The sequence below is a fragment of the Microtus pennsylvanicus genome, chromosome 11 (genome assembly GCF_037038515.1).
Source record: "Microtus pennsylvanicus isolate mMicPen1 chromosome 11, mMicPen1.hap1, whole genome shotgun sequence".
NCBI classification, from domain to species: Eukaryota; Metazoa; Chordata; class Mammalia; order Rodentia; family Cricetidae; genus Microtus; species Microtus pennsylvanicus.
This window is the reverse complement of record NC_134589.1, coordinates 40,174,407-40,187,191: the sequence shown is the minus strand read 5'-3', so window position 1 is coordinate 40,187,191 and position 12,785 is coordinate 40,174,407. Positions and strand designations below refer to the sequence as shown.

General features: G+C 44.8%; 1 protein-coding gene across 1 annotated transcript in view; it reads right to left on the bottom strand.

Annotated features, from left to right (window-relative positions):
• Window positions 1-12,785, bottom strand: part of Asic2 (acid sensing ion channel subunit 2) — a 1,067,336-nt gene that overhangs the window by 356,101 nt on the left and 698,450 nt on the right. The gene's annotated exons all lie outside the window — the stretch shown is intronic.

The window sequence follows — 12,785 nt, the reverse complement described above, 5'->3', positions numbered from 1 at the left end:
GTAACCTAGATCTGTGCACCTAGGGGTGTAACTAGAGCTGTGCACCTAGGGGTGTAACTAGAGCTGTGCACCTAGGGGTGTAACCTAGAGCTGTGCACCTAGGGGTGTAACTAGAGCTGTGCACCTAGGGGTGTAACTAGAGCTGTCCTCTCTCCACATGGGTGGTGCTACTCCATGGGTTCTACACTGAGTTAAAGGAGAAAGTGAACTGAGCACCAGCGTCCATCTCCGTCTGCTTTCTGGCCACAGACAAAATGTGACCGACTGCCCCACGCTCCTGCTGCCGTTATTTCCCCACCACCATGAACTGTCAGTCAAATTGTCAGGCATTTTGTCCCAGCGATGAACAGAGTCACTAATACGGGTACCACAGACAGACAGGGCATTTGCTTCTGATCTTAGTCTCTCACTTTTGGATGAGCCATATTCCAATAGAACACACAGATTTCTGCTGAGGTCTTCATCTCAGGGAGGACTTGTTTTCTAAGGCAAGACTCTTAGAAATATGGGACCAGAAGTAACTAGTGACAAGGATGGGACCATTCCCAGCCCCTGGTGATGGGGTAGAGGAGGCAAAGATTCAATGGCAAGAGATGGCGGATGCTACAGTCGGTCCCTCCAACCTACAGAGAACAAACAAACAAACAAACCGAACCACAGTGCCTAGAGATCCAGCCCAAACTGTCTGGACTGCAGCAAGCTGGCAGATTTTAGAGCATTCTCCTTCCCATAAGGCTCTGCACATGCCTTTTCTGTGGAAGAGAGAATCACAAAATGGGCCACCTAGCCACAGTGGGAAATGAGCAGTTAGGCACACAGGCAGCACGCTCTGCGTTCTGACAAACAGAACATGCAGATTTCGACTACAGAAGATCGACAGAAGGTGGAATGTAAATGCAAGCACAAGTCCATCCTTAAGGATGACAGTCCATCTGGTGGGGCTGGAGAAGAGGGACCTGTTTCCTTTGCAAGCAAAACCAAGGCAAATCGGTCTTGGGGATGTTGCATGCATGGGGCCCTGGGCACTACAAGACCAGCAACAAAGTCAAAGCAGGTGAGTCTCTTACAGACTGTGGTCCATGCCTAGAACCAAGATGGAGGGAACTGGGGTGGAAAGAGGGTGGGAGGGAGGCCGTGTCTTCTAGCAACCTAGAAAGTGCAGAAAGGATTCTAGTATTGGTATTGGAAAATCCATAGCCAGGAAATAGTTGTTTTGAGAACCCCACTGGGAGCTTTTCTGGAGCACAACAAGAGGAAGCAGAGGAGGTACTGAGAGAGGTTTGGAGCCCATGTTTGGGCTAGTCCCCACACCCTGTGGTCCTGTCCCGTGTGTGTGTGTGTGTGTGTGTGTGTGTGTGTGTGTGTGTGTGTGTGTGTGTGTGTGTATGCATGGCTAGGAAGCAATCATTGCTAAACACAAGAGGCTTTCAGAGGAGGCTCGCACTACACACATTACTCAACAAACCAGTAACAAATATAACACTTTCTGGCCATTCTAAGACCTGGCGGGAACCTTGCTAACCCTGGCCTTCCTAAGACTTGCTTTTCACATCTTAATGCTTGCATTCGCTCATCTGGATGATGTGGTCCTGTTTTCTTTCTCTGTACCTTGGCTCTTTCACCTGTAAAATGGGTGAAATCATGGGTTCCTTGGGGCCATTGGAGGGAATGGAAAGATGTAACAGGCACTAAGAACTCTTGCGAACTAAATAGACTTTAGATTTTGCTTTGGGTGCGCGCATGAAGACAGACAGCAGGGGAATGGACATTTTTGCAGCAGCCTATCCTTGCTCTTCCTGGGACTGAGCTCCCCTGGGACTCTAATCCTCAGAGCTCATGCATTGGGGCTTTGGGAAGATTGCTTCCAGAGCCTCTGAAATGATTCAGAAATTGAAAAGAGAAGGTGATTGTGTGTGTTTATTTGTGTGGGCCATAGGAGCAGATGTGAGGAGGGGTACCAAGGAGACTCTGACTAGTCCAGATGGGGGTACATAAAAAGGGGGGCCGCATCTTGGGGAGCACAGAGGCCCTAAGTGAAGGAGCACTTCTGGAGAGGACTCACCACCTGACTCTGACCACACTGCTTCTCTAGAAGTTGGAACTGAAATAGAGGCAGCTCAGAAACCTGCCCGGAGAAGCTATGCTCTGGATGCCTGTGGCTGGCCTGCCTGCTCACTGAGATCAGGGCTCTGGGCTGGCACTGCCAAGGAATGGAGTGCTGACATGGAAGGCAGCTGGCACTGGGACAGAGGCACAGTGTGGTTTCCAGCTCTGTTGTCCTCTGCAGCAGAGTGCCCCCTCTTCTCTCCCCCTGAGCTTTTCTCTGATCTCACATCTTGTTTGGGTTAGAGACTGGAGCCTGCTTCCATTAGCGAGTCCCTGGGGCTCCGGGGCTCACAGGATTGGTAGGAGTGGGGATTCGGGATCGGAAGCAGCTTTGAAGATGCAAAGGCAGAGCTGGGCACACAGCAAACAATCTGTTTCCTGCAGAGAAGACTTGGGAAAGGGGACATTATGTCCCTAGATCCTGGGAACAAGATTTGAAAGAGGATCTGTAGGGCATGTGTTAGAGACAGCCAGGAAGGCTAAGGACCATGGTTTCACATGCTAGGAAAAAGGAGGAGATGCAGGGCAGAGCCTTTCCTCTAAGCTTGGAATTCCACTGCTCAGAGTTGGATAGGTCTAGTCCTCTGGACATCCCCATTCTTACATTTCCTTGTGTAATCTTAAGGCTTATCTTTTATTTATAAATAGATTTCCAATCACCAGGTATCTTCAGTATGCTTGATAGGGCACTAAGCATATTTACATAGAAGCCCTCTTAGGTACTTTGAGCCACAGCCCATAGGGCTGTGAAGAATTTTCTCTATTTTACAGATGAAGAACCTGGAACCCAGAAAGGCTAGAATCTGGGGGATTTAGTCTCACTAGGTTGTTAAGAATCCAGGAGCCAAGAACCAGGGACTTAAAAAGAAATCTGTATTTTTGAACATTCCTTAAATCATTCTAAGACCAAATTATTAATTAAATATTGTTCCAGGTAACTGTTTATTAAGTAAATTTTCTCTGGTGTCTGCCATGTCCCCGGCACCATGGAGACTGTAGCTACAGAGCAGCAACCAGAACAATGGGAGGTCTTTCCAATCCGCGGAGGGCAGGTGATGGAAGTTCGGAGTGAATACACAGCCTATCAGGCCATGCTATGGGATCTGTTAGACAACAGGGCAGGCTGAGGGGCTGAGTGTGGGGTTGGCAGTCCCTGCTCTTTTGCAGGGTAGATCTGAGAAAACCAGCATTCTGACTGAGTGGGACTGAGAGAAGGGCTCTTAGGCAGGACCAACTTTACAAGTTCACAGACTAAGGGGAGGTAGCAGGACATGAGGTCTGGGCAGGGAAGGAGATCATGAAGAGCCTTGCACCCCTTTCTGGGGACTTTCACTAGGCATGAAGCTTCTGAGCCAGTTAACAGGTCCCACGAGCCTGTTAAATGGCTGTTTTAGGATGCTCCTGGCTGTTTCATTACAAGTAAACTCTAGGGGGTGCAAGAGAGAAGGTAGGAGACTTGTTGAATCACAGCAGTGCCATGGCAGTGTGTGTGTGTGTGTGTGTGTGTGTGTGTGTGTGTGTGTGTGTGTGTAGGTGTGTTTGTGTGTGTGTGTGTGTGTGTGTGTGTGTGTGCACCTGAATGTGTGACAGTTTTTTCTGGAGTCTGCTCACTGGTCCATATAGTATGCGGTGAGGTAGGGTCAAAGGTGTTTCAGCTCTACACCACACTGGGGGATACACTGTTTCCTGGCATCAACCTTCTTATCTGTGAAGGGGGAATCCTGGGAGTCAGCAAGCCAGTGGGAGCAGAGGTTCCAGAAGCAGATGGTAGGTAGGTGCCTTGTGGGCATGTCAACACTAAAGGGGAAACCCCTGCTCTGTCATAGGGTACCACAGCCCTATAGCCCCATCCCCAAGAATCACACTCCTGCTCTAAGACAGAGGTGATTAATTTAGGACACTAAAGGAATAGAATGAGATTTCTGTTTTGTTTTTAAGTTCTCTCTCTCTCTCTCTCTCTCTCTCTCTCTCTCTCTCTCTCTCTCTCTCTGTGTGTGTGTGTGTGTGTGTCTGTGTGTCTGTCTGACTTGTCTGTCTGTGTGTGAGCCTTATGCATGCCAGAGGACAACCTCAGGTTGGGTATCACGGCTGAGGAATCTTCCAGCTTGTGTTTTGAGACAGAGTCTCTCACTGGCTTGGAGATCACCAACTAGATATGGCTGGCTGGTGAGCCCAGGGATCTTGCCTGTCTCTGCCTCCCTGGGACTCCCTGGGATTATAGATTTTTGCTACTATGCCTGGTTGTGGCATTTATTTATTTACTTACTTATTGGTGGGTTCCTGAGAATCAAACTTAGGTTCTGAAGCTTTTTTACCTCCTGAGCTGTCTTCCCTGCTCTGGCTTTACATGTTATTGTTGTTGTTATTGTGTGTCATGTGTATGTATGAATGCCACAACTCACGTGCTAAGGTCAGAGGACAACTTTTGAAAATCAGTTCTCTCCCTCCACCATGCCTTCCAGAAACTGAACTTAGATTGTGAGGCTTGGCAACCACTTACCTGCTGTGCTATCCTTTCAGTCCAAATTTTTCCATTTTTATGCCTTTTCCCCACCCCTGCTGTCTTAGTTAGAGTGAAACTCCATGACCCAAAGCAACTTGGAGAGGCAATGGTTTATTTTGCTTATGCTTCCACATCACTGTTCATCATCTAAGGAAGTCAGGGCAGGAACTCAAACAGGGCAGGAAGCTGGAGGCAGGAGCTGATGCAGAGGCTGTGAAGGGGTGCTGCTAACTGGCTTGCTCCCCATGGCTTGCTCAACCTCCTTTCTTAGAGTACCCAGGACCACCAGCCCAGAGGTGGCTCTAAACACAATGGTCTGGGTCCTTTTGTATCAATCACTAATTAAGAAAATCCCCTTTAGGCTTGCCTTTAGCTGTTTTACAGAGGCATTTTCTCGATTGATGTTTCCTCTTCTCAGCTAACCAGCTTGTGTCAAGTTGACATAAAACTAACCTGCTAATGGCAGGACTTAGCTAGCAACACTGCATGAGTGGTTAGCGCGCATCTAGAAGACCCTTTGATTTTCTGACTTGAAAAATCAGAACAGAGGCTTCAGGGTGGGCACTGTAACTAGGAAGTAGAAGTATGCTCTAGGAGAGTGCCACAGAAGGGCAGCTCTAAATGTGTTACATAAACTTTAAAAAAAGTTAAATTTTAGCATGGCTCAAAATCAAACAACAACCTACAATTATAACATCAACGATAAAAAAGAACAGTCCAGTTCTTTGATTTCTGAACTATACATGTGCAAGGCAGACGCCAAGAAACTTAGCAAAGGGAAAAAAAAGACAGAACTTGGCTTTTAGCTGCTACTCCACACTGCACAGAGCAGACAAGTTCTGAGATTTAAGTCCTTCCAAGTGATTGTTCTTTAGAGGAAAAAAAAAACCAGTATTATTAAGGGGAACCTAACTGAATCTAGAATTTCTATTGCATATCAGTTGAACTAAGAGAAAAGCCATCAGTGGAAACTGAATTTGAGATGAACCAGATGTTGAAAGTATGAGAAAAGTGTGTGTGTGTGTGTGTGTGTGTGTGTGTGAGAGAGAGAGAGAGAGAGAGACTGGAGGCTGTAGGTTCAGCCTACATGCTAGGCAAGTGTTGTTCTTTGGTGCTATATTCCAAGCCCTGAGGAAAATACCTTTAGCAGGTATTCTAACTATGCTGAGGGCCACAAGGTATGCTTATAATGAAAAACGAAGACCCAAACAGATGACCAACCCCAACAATAGACTGAAAAAAAGATCAACAGAGAAACAGTTTCCACAAAGGAAAACCAAATGAAAAAAATCTAGAATTAATTCAAAACCATTCTAAGACCTGAAAACTGACTAGGTGGTCTTCATAGCAGACTGGAAGTGGCTGAAGGAGAACTAGCAGACTAGAAAGGAGACTAGTGGGAAATCTCCTAATCTAATAACAGAAAAAAGAATATTAAAAAAAAGAGAGCAGAACACTGTAAAAGAGTAGCAAACTCTTTTAAACTGTTAAAAGAGTAGCAAAGCGAGTTGGAATCTTAGCAGATGATAGAAAAGAGGGCAGAAAAAAGCAGTTGAAGAGATAATGATTAGAAATGTTTAAAAAGCAGTAAAGATACCAATTTTCAGAAACAAGAAATTCATCAAATCCCATAGAGAAGAAACACAGTGAAAACTTGACATCCTACATATCATAATCAAGTTGCTAAAACAAGACCAAAATTGCTTTGCCTGAATGCAGTCATCGTTGTAAGCTTTGTGAGTATGGGAATGGGAAAAAAAACTGAAAAGTCCTTGCCCTCACAGACCTGGATTTTAACAGGGAATTCAGAAAATGGGTTAATTCATGGATATAAAATATAATATCAGTAATAATAAAAGTCTAAGGAAAAATACAGCCAGGGGAGAGATGAGCTAAAATAAGTCATTCAAAAACTGCCATGGCAGGCTGCTCTCCCAGTAGGCATGTTGCAAGAACTTACTGTACTGGGCACTCTTCAGGAATTCTACACAATTATGCACATACATAATGCAGGCAAATGTTCACACACATAATATAAAAACAAAATCTTAAATACACCCTTATTAGTGTAAGAACTATACTAAGAAGCAGGCATGACTACTATCTCCATAGCAAAAATCTATGTGGCTCTAATGTTATTTTCTTAAACTATAAGAATAGGAGCAAGTAGTCTTGTATGGGTCACTAGCAGCCCCAGTTCAGCTATTAATGGACAAAGTCCCAGAAAATGGCTTCTCTCTCACTGTTATCCCTCAACTAACCAGAGCCAGATGTCTCTCAGAGATTTAAGACGATCCTGTCAATTACCCTGACTTCCTAAGCATGGTGGAAAGAGTTTAGAACCACAGGCCTGGGAGTCAAAGCCATGTGGTCATGGGACCTTATGGAGGCCATTTCCCCCTGTGTCTCAGATTTCTCCTCCCTTTCTCAAGTATGGATGCTAGTAGATCCTGCAGAGATGGCTGCAAAGCTATTCCAGGAAGGCCTATGATTTCTGATGTGTTTCCCATAACCTGATCACCACTGTTACTGGTTATAGGCATCTGAATTCCAGGTTCTTGGTCTCTTATCCAAAGAACTGAAAGGGGCTCATACAGATTTGTAAAAGTACCAAGAAACTGTAATCATAGTGAATGATAGTAGAGATTAGAGAGGGGCACATATCTACTGATTGTCCCATATGAGAGAGAGTATTCAAGGGCCCCAGGTTGCTGTCTAGGCAACATATGATATAGAAATAATAGGATAAAAGAGTATATTATTGAATCTACTTTAATCCAAAAAATAATTGTTAATCTCAAAATATTTTACATTGGTATGGATTTTAGTTTATTGATATAAATTTAAGGTTAATTTTATTATACTGTATGTATATTTTTACTCTTGTTTAAGGTATTGTCTTTATACAGCTCAATTAAAAATGCATGTATAATTAAGAAATATAGATTTACAAAAATACAGTCAGTTATCTATAATAGTCAAACTTATAGTCATTTTAGATATGTTTTCAAGGTCATACAGAGATATATTTCACAAAAAAAAATGGCCCTCAAACATTTCAAAGACCTACAGAATATGGTAGTTGATATGCTTAAAAACTTACACTTTTCTTGACAGTGAGACACATCTGCTCCTGGCAGCACCAATATTCTCCAGCAAAGAAGATGGACATCAATGAAGCTCTACAGGGACTTAATTTTCTTTATGGCAAAATTATCTATGTGGGCAAAGAAACTGCCCTTGCCTCAATTTCTGACAATTACTGTCCAAACTGGAGCAGTGGGATGCAAAAAGGGCAATTGCCAAATTTTGCCAAGACAAGGTAGGACAGTCCTTCAAAATTCTGTGCTTCACAGGAAAGTCTATATATGTGATAGGCCTATGGGCCAAAGATGGATGCTTCAACATTACAGAGGAACTTTGGGTGGCTGTCTAGGCAGCAAAATGTCCCTGTTGTGAGGTAACATTTCACCCTTCTGGGGTCTTTGATGGAGTTGAAGACTAGATAAGTAAAGTTATAGTTTTTCTTAATTATAGATACAATTAAAGATATAAAACCTTAAATTCACTAAGATATTATATATAATTAAATCTTTTCTCTAAGTCTGTCAGGTACAAGTAGACTAGATACTGTAACTGTAGTTCTTACTTGATAATTGTTTTGTTATATGTAATTTTACTATGTGAAGGTTAAAACCTTTCTTTTGATTAGGCGGGAGGGGATACTGTGAAATGATCCTCTTTATGCTGTGAATATGGATTACTCCCATTGTTTAATAATGAAAGTTGTCTGGCCTATGGCAAGGCAGGATAAGATTAGGTGGAACAATCAAACTAAGAACTTGGACTAAGAGGGGCAGAACTGATAGAGATGCAAGCCATCTGCCTAAGAAGTAAGATGCCAGGGGACTGGTAAAGTCATAACTGTGTTGCAAAAAGCAGATTAATATAAATGGGTTAATTTAAGTATAAGAACTAGTTAGTTATAAGCCTGAGTTAACAGTCAAACATTTATAATCAATATAAGTCTCTGTGTGATTATTTAAAAGCAACTGTGGAATAGGGAGGGACAGAGAAGCCTCCGTTTATACCCATTACTCTTTGAGTCTTTCTTTTATGAGAGTCAAGAGAATGAGTTTTGCTGCTACAGGATATAGCTTAGGTGGCTCCCTATTTTGATTGATAGGTTATATAATCATTTATCTACTGTACACGTTCCTTCCCATATTGCATCTGATTTTAATCAGGGGCATGCTCAATTATGCATAGACATGACCCTCAGTAGGAGATTCTCCCTAAAAGTTTAGTTGAGGACACGACACAGCTTTGACTACTGGGCATGTACCTCAAATCAGTTCAGCACAGACTGGCTTTTTTATTTTATTTTTTTGTACCCCAAACTACATTGGAAACATAGTTGAACAGAAACAGTATAAATGTGGTTGTTATTAGGAACAGGGAAACACATACTACTGTTCAGAGAGAAGTGTATCTCAATACAGATGAGGGTCTCGGGGAAGGGTCAAGATTGCTAAGTATGTTGTTTGGAGATGGATACATTGTTAGAAGAGGAAGTGTGTACATAACCTAAGGCAAGTAGACACCCAAAATACTAAATTAGTCCCTGTTCTCGGCTGCCTCAAAACTACTAAAGGCTGTGGCTACCAGGTCTGCCTAAGAGACATGGGTCACAACAATAAGGGAAACCTCTTCCTCTTAGTAGTCAGTGAATTTTTAGACAGACTGGGCTCTGATCCACAGTGATGACTCAGATGGTTCAGAGATGGCAACTGCTGTCTCCATGGTGAAGATGGGCTTATCTGCTAGCCCAGGTGAGTGACAGGGCTGTCCCTGTAGGGTACTCCCTCTGCCTTACCCTTCCTCCTTCTGATTCTACTGTGGCAGCCTCAGAGTCTCACCCCTATTACATTCTAGCTCTGCAAACACACTGGCAGAGCTTTCCTGAGGGGCAGAACAGTCACACTGACAGAGCACCTAACATGTTAGAGCATGAACAGGCTTTGGTGTGGTGTTTATGTGACCACTGGGAGCGAGCTGGCAGAAGGCAGTGAAACTCAGATTGTTCCTCTCATGGGGCACTCTGTTTTGTTGGGGACTGTGCAGACAGTCCGTCTTGGAGGCCTTATTTTTCCCCATCTAAGAAATGACACTGACATCATTTGACTTTAGGTGAAAAAAGCAGGTGACAAAGGAATGTAGAGAAATGGCTGAATATCTGGAGTCAACTGGAATTGGGAGGACAGGTCATTTTGTTTTTGAGATTATGGTCTCTCTTGGAAACCCAGGCTGACTTAGAATTCAGTATGTAGTTCAGTGAGCCTTGAACCAGATGGTCTCCTGTCTCAGCCTCCCAAGTGATGGGATTGCAAGTGTGTACCCTTAAATATGGCTTCTGGGCCCCATTTTCCTTTTTTCCAGGGTAGATATCATGCTTAAGTGGTGGATAAGGATATATTGTATCCGAAATCTCCCCACAGACACTAGCGTCTGAGGGTTATCGAACATTGCATAAGATAACGGATGCAAAGCCCTGAGCCACTGTGACTAGATCAGAGCAAGGGTACCCTCATTGGTGTCGTCACTGTGATGGTGGCAATAGTCTAAGAAGGTGGCATGGTGGAACTTTGGCTAGCCATACTTGGGATTATCAGCCTTGCCTTGAGATGTGGGCTCTGTCGTTAACCAGAGAGCAAACAAGTTACTCATTCCTGCTAAGACTTTTTTTTCTCATCTGTGAAATGGAGCCGATGGTATTTTGCAACCAGTAGACTGTAAGGTTCAATTAAGTTTAGTAAGCAGAGCACTAACCAAAGGCCTGGACCCTTCTCCGTCAGTGCTCTTTTGTGCATGGCCAGAAATGGGAAGGCTGCTTGGTTTTCATTTAAGCCCTTCATCCACAATTGAGCTCCCGGACTCCCAGGTTCTATAATAATAGCTCCCAGCACCTGCCACCTGTTAAGGTCTAGGCATTCCCAGGAATTCTCCTACCCCCCCTGCGTGCCTGATAATACTTCAGACCTCACACTGTTGGCCTCTGTTTGTCCCTCTGTTGCTTCCTCGGCATTGTTTATAAAATGAAACCAATCAGATCAGTTCTGTTCCCGTTCTAGTAGCAGGGCAGGGGAACATCATCGTGATCTATCTCTATCCCCTGGTTATGGTCCACACACCAGCTCCAGGCAACTTTAGAAGAGGGTGCTGGCAGTGAGGAGGGAGCTGTACAGCTCTTTAGCTGAAGGTGGGTCTGAAGGAGAATCTTAGAGTTTATGCGCTCCATGAATGTTTCCTCTTTGCCACCTGACCTTGAGGTTCTTGTCTGTCTAGCCAAGAATAGGAACTGGTTACGCTTATTCTCAGCAGGGACGGGATGATGACAGTGACGTCATAAGCACTGATGAACTACCTAGTCTCGATGAGGCACCCTAAGGGGAACTGTTCATGTTCCATCTTCAAGGTAGACAGCGGTGCCTTCATCCTACCCACCAATGGCAGTAGCGGGCTCAGATGATACCCACCTCCCAACACACTGTTGGCTGCGACAGAGCTCTGCCCAGATGCTGTTGAAGCTACAGCCTGCAAACTTTCCTCCAAGATCTAAGCCAAACCACCAGTTTAAAAACCCTTTAGTGGCAGGCACCCTGCACTGGAAAGTGGTCATTAGCTTTGCAAAGCCATGTCCTTTTCCAGCCTTGGATGGTGCAGACCCACACTAGGAGGCCAGCTCCTTTATCCCTGACTGAGATCCAGTAAATATGTCCCCAGGAGTCCCCGCACTGTGGGAGACTAATCCAGTCCTGCAGTTTTTAAAGGTGAAGGGGTCCTCCCCAAGTGCTCCATAATTGCTGCTTTTCTGCAGATTGCCAGCCATGGGTGCCCCCTGGGCCTTTGAAATATCCAGTGCCTTTTAAGAAATAGATGGAGTACCACCAGGGGTGGCGAGCACCCCTCCTCCGCCTCCAGATGACCTCTCCACCATGCACTCTCCATGCACACTTGTCTAGAATTACTTCAGTGAGGAAAAGGGAAAACGAGCAGAGGCAGGCTCTTGGAGGGCTTGAGAGAAGCAGGGGGGAGTTGTGTACAAGATGGCAGGGTTCTGGCTAGGAGCAGACCCAAGCATGACTTTTCCCAGCAGGGAGCTTGTAACTCTTGGCAGGTAGCTGTGCTTTCTTTGTCCATGGAGAACAAACCCAAGTATTCTTGCTCATCTCTTACAGTCACAAGACTTGTTCAGACCAGATTTATTAGCTCGGAAACCAAAGCCTGCTGTGTTTTTTATGGGAATTGTTGACAGGAGCGTTTCTTTTTCACGGACCGAAAGGAAAGCTGGCTTTTTGGAGGAGGCCTACACACATCTGCCCCAGGGTGATGGCACCAGAAACATGGCAGGGGGGACTGCCACTTGGCTCAGCTGCTGTCACCTCTACTGTTTACAGCTGGAACCAGATGCTTTGGTTCCCTGCAGTTCCAGCCCTGCTCAGCTATGCTTTCTCCTTGCAGGCTGCTGGCCTGGACTTCTCTTAGCATTTGGTTCCCAGCTCTTGTGTCTGTTGACCCTGAAAGAGGAGGCAAAGGGTGGTGGCCTAGTGAGCCAGATGGTGGCTGCACATGCCTTTAATTTCCAGCACTCAGAAGGCAGAGGCTGGATCTCTGTGGGTTCAAAGCCAGACTGGTCTATGGAGTAAGTTCTAGTGAGTTGTTGGCTAAGACTACACACACACACACACACACACACACACACACACACACACACACACACACAAAACCCTTTCTCGAAAAACAAAACAAACAAACAAAAAGGTGCCTGGAACCAGTCACAACTGGAACTCAATTCTGGTGCTTCTAGGATAGAAGTCTGGGATAGAGGGAATTGGAATTCTGGCTTTAAAATGGGACTAGTGATGGTAACACTTGCCTGGAAAGTTCATTCTAGGAGTAACAGATAAACCATGGAAATTGCTAATTGCAGTTCCTGTATTGGTAGATATTCAGACTGTAGCTACTTCCATGACCAAAAGGATATTAAAGCAGAGGCCATTCCCCTAGGTAGCTTTAATTGTCTGCTTGACACAGCCTAGAGACGAGTTGACACAGTCATCGTTAAGGACTGCCTTGAGTCAGGAATTGCCCAGAGTAGACTGGCCTATGAGCATGT